General features: G+C 36.6%; 1 pseudogene across 1 annotated transcript; it reads left to right on the top strand.

The window, feature by feature from the left end:
- The first annotated feature begins 640 nt into the window (after positions 1-640).
- On the top strand, positions 641-5,229 carry LOC149564965 (pentatricopeptide repeat-containing protein At1g11290, chloroplastic pseudogene; annotated as a pseudogene). Its single transcript, XR_016361979.1, has 3 exons — positions 641-3,146; positions 3,356-3,441; positions 4,993-5,229. The product of XR_016361979.1 is annotated as a pentatricopeptide repeat-containing protein At1g11290, chloroplastic pseudogene (transcript).
- Positions 5,230-6,076: the final 847 nt, after the last annotated feature.

The raw sequence follows: 6,076 nt of genomic DNA, 5'->3' as shown, positions 1-6,076 counted from the left end.
TGTCCTCAACGTCACCACAAAAATACAATGCAATTACTAGAAACTGTCAATGAGAACCTCTCTCTAAGAATAGTTTCTACAAAACTTTTTGTAACTCACAAATCTTCATAACTCTTCCCACAAACATAGACATAGTGTCAAGATAGGTTCCTAAATATCCCTTCAAGTGCATATAACATAACTCACATACCACAAACCCTGCCAAATGAATCTTCCTCTGCAATTCTAGTTGAAGTACTCAAAAAGCTGATATGTTAACATCAATGACAAACACTATGAAAAATGCAACACATAATTAATCAATCATCTCTCTAACATACTAGCAAACTCTCCCATACGACTACATCAAAACATTTATGCTTAACATGGGTCTCTTCCTCTAGTGTACTAACTCATCAATCACCAAGTAAAAAGTTAATTTAAAAATAAAATAAAATCGACTATTAATCCATATGTAATTGGAAATGGTGTGGACTATCCTCCATAACATAATGCACCGAAACTCAAACCATTCTTTCCCAGATGTAGTGATTTCAAATATTTTGTTGTTTATAATTGACATCGTCAACACATCTATCTGAATCGGAAAACGATCAAACAGTAAACCCGAAGAGGACGGTTAAAAATTCAGAGGGAATACCAGAGAGTGAATATTTATTCAATCGCTCATCCCAGAGGATATGAACTATGTTAAATTTCGTGAAACAGCGTCATCTGAAGCGAGCTGGCTTGTCCCTTCTGTTAATTTGCAGTCGAAGCGTATACCTCTTACCGAATGACAGTCAATCTGTTCTACCACATTTTTCGTTGTCTGTTCCTCAATTCAATAATGGGTACATTCAATTTTCTAGCACTGGCGCGTACCCATGTCAGACAGTCTCAAAAGCTAAATGCCCACAAGATTTTCTGTGGGTGGGGTATAAATGTCTTATCGGGTAACAAAGTGGTCCGATTTTTCTCAAAACATGACACTTATGAGAATGGACACCAAAAATTTGACAAAATGTCTAAAAGACTCGCATTCCCATGGAACGGATTACTTGGTCAGTATGCTGGGAAGGGTTTCTACGATGAGGCTTTATCAATCTATTTCAAAATGCAATCGGCAGGCATATACCCAAATAACTTCACCTATGCCTTGGCGCTCAAGGCTTGCGCCGGGTTATCGGCATTGCGGCACGGACAGAGGATTCATGGCCAGATAGTTGTAACAGGTTATGAGTCTCATGTTTTTGTGACTACTGCCCTGGTAGATATGTATGCCAAGTGTTTGAGTTCAGAGGACGCACGGCAAGTGTTTGACGAAATGCCCGAGAGAGATGTTGTTTCGTGGAATGCCATGATTGGTGGATATGCTCACACTGGACGTGTTAATGAGGCGTTGATGCTATTTTATGAAATGCGGTGCACCGCTGTGGCACCCGAGTTGAGTACTATAGTTAACGTTCTTCCGGCGTTTTCTGAATTGGGTGATCTTCGACAGTGTAAGTGCTTGCACGAGTACATAGTTAGGAATGGGTTTGGTTTAGATTGCTTTGTGGGAAGTGCTCTGATAGACATGTATGCTACATGTGGGAGTGTTAAAACTGCACGCCGATTGTTTAACAAAATGTCACAGAGAGACGTAGTATCATGGACTGCAATGATTGTTGGGTATGCCCATAATGGATATGCTAAGGAGGCCTTAACACTTTTTCATCAAATGTTACAGGAAAACATCACACCTAATTCGACTTCAATTACCAGTGCAATCTCAGCCTGTGGCCAGTTAGGAGCTCTGGCAGAAGGCAAGAGGATCCATGAGTACATACGAGGGAAGAAAATCCAGTTGGATGTTTTTGTTACGACTTCTCTCATAGACATGTATGGCAAGTGTGGTAGCTTGGAGGTAGCTCGACAACTCTTTGACAAAATGGCTAAAAGAGATGTAGCCTCATGGAATTCTATGATAGCCGGCTATGGACTACATGGGTTTGCCAAGAATGCGTTGGAGCTTTTTAACCAAATGCAATGCATGGACGTAAAGCCAAACAGCATCACTTTTAATAATATTTTATCTGCATGCAGACGTGCAGGCCTTGTCGATGAGGCCTACCAGATCTTTGATTGCATGACTCAACATTATCACGTTGAACCTGACATGCAGCACTATTCATGTATGGTTGATCTTCTTGGTCGTCTCGGGCGTCTAAATGAGGCACTGAGCTTCATTAAAAAGATGCCAGTTGAGCCCAATTCTGGTGTATGGAGGATTCTCCTTCGTTCCTTTAAAATTCACGAGGAAATTGAGGTAAGAGAAAATGTTTCAGACTATTTTTGACCTAAATCTTACATACCCTGGATGTATCTTGCGTTGCCATCCAAACGGATATGGGCATCGGCATCTGGGACAATGGAACAAGGATACAGATTATGATAAATTGAAGGGCGTTTGACGAAGAAACTCGGTAAAGCATAGTTGAGTTCCATGGCAGCATCCATTCATGTTACAAGGGAGACTGATAGCATACTCAATCTGATGAAATATAAGCTTGACAGATGAAAATGCTGTCTTGTGCGCAAGTATTGATGTCCATAATGTAGATGAGAGAGAAAAAAGAAACGCATGTTTTGTAGTAAGGGTTGGAAGTTGGCTATTTGTTTTATAATTGTAAATCCAAGCCCACGGACCCTATTGCAATCAGTCAGGAGCTTACGTTGTGGGTTTAATTCTACAGTGCAACTAAACTCATCTTCAAAATTCTCAGGAATTTCTTTTTGGTGGAAATTGCATACCAAGTTCAAATGCAAGTATTGATTTCCGAGCCTGCAAATTGATGCATATCTCTTGCTCTCATTAGACTGCATCGGCCATGGGCAAACTGACTTCATCGGATAGATCCGTGCATAATTTCTATGCACAATTATCTAGTAATGCAAGAAATCTGGATATATCATGCGACTGGAATATTCAGTTCTTGAAATAATAGTCAATTTAAAAGGTTAAATCATTGATATATAAAATTTCAGAATTTTTGTGCGTCCTCAAAGTTCGGATCTTGAATCTAGGACAAGAATTAATGTGTGCACTGGATGCTTTCATATACAAATGACTGACGTTTCTATTCAACTAGTGACACGGGGATTCAAATTGAATTAGGATAGAGGTAATTAAGATGCAATTCCTTATAATTATAGAGGGTAGTTACTCTAAATTATAGTAGATTTAAATATAAGCTCTTTTACTTTTGCCTTGAGTAAGTGTGCATAGATGCAATTTGTGGGCATCAAACTTTCTTACATAGTCATTGTTTCCATCATTTATATAAATCAATCATTGACTTAACTGATATGCATGTTTATTGTTTTTGTTTAGACCGATCGTCAGGACCAGTTTATTATGAGCCTGATTATGAGGTTGAAGCTTACGGAGTGCATAATCAGTTATCATTACCATGGCTGGTATGCATTCTCAGTATCCTCTTTCAGACCTATTTGCAAGAGCTGTTTATTCCTAAACATGATCATGAAGTTGAAGCTCAAACAAATTACCCTCATTTTCTAAACGGGTCTCATACACCAGGGGTTATGTTGGCTAGGCTGTGAGGAAATTAATTACCTTTAACTTTTAAAGGTACATAAGATTTATTTTATCTCCAGTCAATGCATTATATTCAATACTCCAAATATATAAATATACAAAAAAAAAGAAGTCATAACATTATGAATGGAAAGGAAAGAGAAGGAAAATGCCGAGGACCTAACTATGCTTATGAAACAATGCTATATAACTAGCTAAGGTCATAAGTTTTAGGATTGGAAAGAAAAAAGAAAGAAAATTCTTAGGACCTAATATATAGATAGCTTTGTTTCGTAATCATGATTACATCCTAGGCATTCTCTCTTTCTTGTAAAGGTATGGCAGGCAGTAATCTTTATTTTAAAATTAAAGATAATAAGTTGATAGTAGTAATTGTTTATGTTAATGATTGTATATTGGAAGGTGATGACAATGTTTGCAAGAAGTTTTCTTAAATAAGTTGTGAGATTTATTTTTTCATAGTCTTCAACTTATAGAAAAGGAATATAGTATTTTAATTAATGTGGAAGAAAATTTTGAAAGGAGTACTCTGGTTGAGCAAGGATGACGAATCTCTGATAAGATGGGAAAAGAGGTCATAAGTTTACAAATGGAAAGGAAAGAGAAGAACAATGCCCAAGTTATGAATTTGATGCTAAAAAATGTAGTACACGCAGCTACAGATTCCAAAGGGATCCCTCAGTTAGCATTAAAACTCAGTCGAGGTAATCAAATTTATCAAATTTATTCAGACACAAAATGTTAAGAAAGCAGGGCAGAACAGAGAAAAGCATTTAATTTGCAGTGAATAAATGGAATTTAAATGAATCACACACTGTTATCTTACTGAGGTCCTCATTGAAAATGAATTGAGTCAAAGGACATGGGAATGTGAAGAACTGAAAAGTTGAATTCCATCCATCAATAACTATGTAACTCTTCCCGTGTTTTCATGAATGTGAAAAATTGAAATTCGGTCACAATAAGGTGCCATTCTTAATTGCTTGTGATAAATCTTCGATTAATTAGCTTCAAGAAATACACGCCTTCAAGAAGCTACTAACATCTTTATGCGTCCGACTTCTGCTATCTGTTGGTTCTACTTTTGATTTTTGTTGAAGTCCATTTTGCATAATTGACATTCGTCGATAAGCATTTGGGTTGTAATGAGACAATTTTATCAATTTTTTTCCTAATTGAACTTACATGTTGACCTGCCAATATTTATGATTTAAAGAGGCAAATTTCTTCTCTTCTTGGACTTCAAATCAATTTTAATCTGCAACTTTGAAATGATGCTAAACTAAATTCATAATTTTTGATGTATTCCTCTTACTTCGACGTCAGTGTAAACCAAACTTGCTAATTAATGAATGTGCAATGGCTTGAACTTCTGTTCTCCTTGAACTTATTTATGGCCCTCCATGATGCAGGATAGATTTGAGCCCTGCGGAGAGCTTGTGGTCAGTGCTCTATTTGGAAATAGTCTACGCCTTCAGAAAGTTGAGTATTACATTAATTGTATTCCCACAACTCAATGGCGGCAGTACTGCATCTTTGTTATATGTTGGCTCTTCAAGATGCCAATCTTTCTGCTGTGCACCTTGACAATCAATGCCACACACATTCTTGATTTCTTCATTAATTATATGTTTTGATAAAATTCCCTCTACCACTCGTCATCTTTTCTGAGCACAGATCATAATTATGGTATCACCTTTGAACATCATTGTTGAAACTTCTTTGCTTCCGCTTCCACTTCTCCGGCTCAGTTCATATGCAGACTTTACTGACGATGATAGCACATTAGTCCATGCTCTCCACACTATGTAATATCTTCAAAATTCTAGAACTTTTTTGGTCTTTAAATCCATTAAATCCTTGCTGAAAATAATAGTTGCACAATGATTATAAATAGGAAATCAACCCAGAAAGTGCAGTTTCAGTCGTTTATTATGTTATTCAAATATAACGCTTGAAACATAATCTTGAAAAAAAGGAACATTATCTGCTGTCTGCAGCAGTTCATTCTTTACTGAAATGACTTTGAAATGTCTCTAAAAACTGCTTGATTAATGGGCGCCCATCCATTATCTGAGCAATGGAAGTTAGCTTTTTCATCTTGTAATTTCTAGAGGGGTTCCTTGAGTTGTTTTTGAACTGAGGTTTTCCATCTTCTAATTTTTAACCTCCTCAAGTTGTTTTTGACCTTGATACTCGCTTCACAAGAAGTGATAATTAACTGAAAAATGTAAGTTCACAATGATGTTTCTACTACTTGCTTGGACTTCCTAAAAAAATAGAATCTTCGTCCAACAATTATCACTCTTAAAGTTAAACTTTAAACGCTATTTTATAATATTAGCTGAAAATATTAGCTGTTGGTTTTGCCTAGTTCTCCTTTATCTATAATTGCAGTTTAAATCCTCTTGATCCAACAATTTTAGACTCTATGGTTTCCTTCTTTTAATACATAGTTGTTTGAAGACGTCTTTTGCACTATTTATTTGGTCATCA

Source organism: Cupressus sempervirens, chromosome 3, assembly GCF_028749045.1.
Source record: "Cupressus sempervirens isolate cs-2001-9-10 chromosome 3, ASM2874904v1, whole genome shotgun sequence".
NCBI lineage: Eukaryota > Viridiplantae > Streptophyta > Pinopsida > Cupressales > Cupressaceae > Cupressus > Cupressus sempervirens.
Note: the sequence above shows the minus strand (reverse complement) of the source record. Positions and strands in the feature narration are given on the sequence as shown.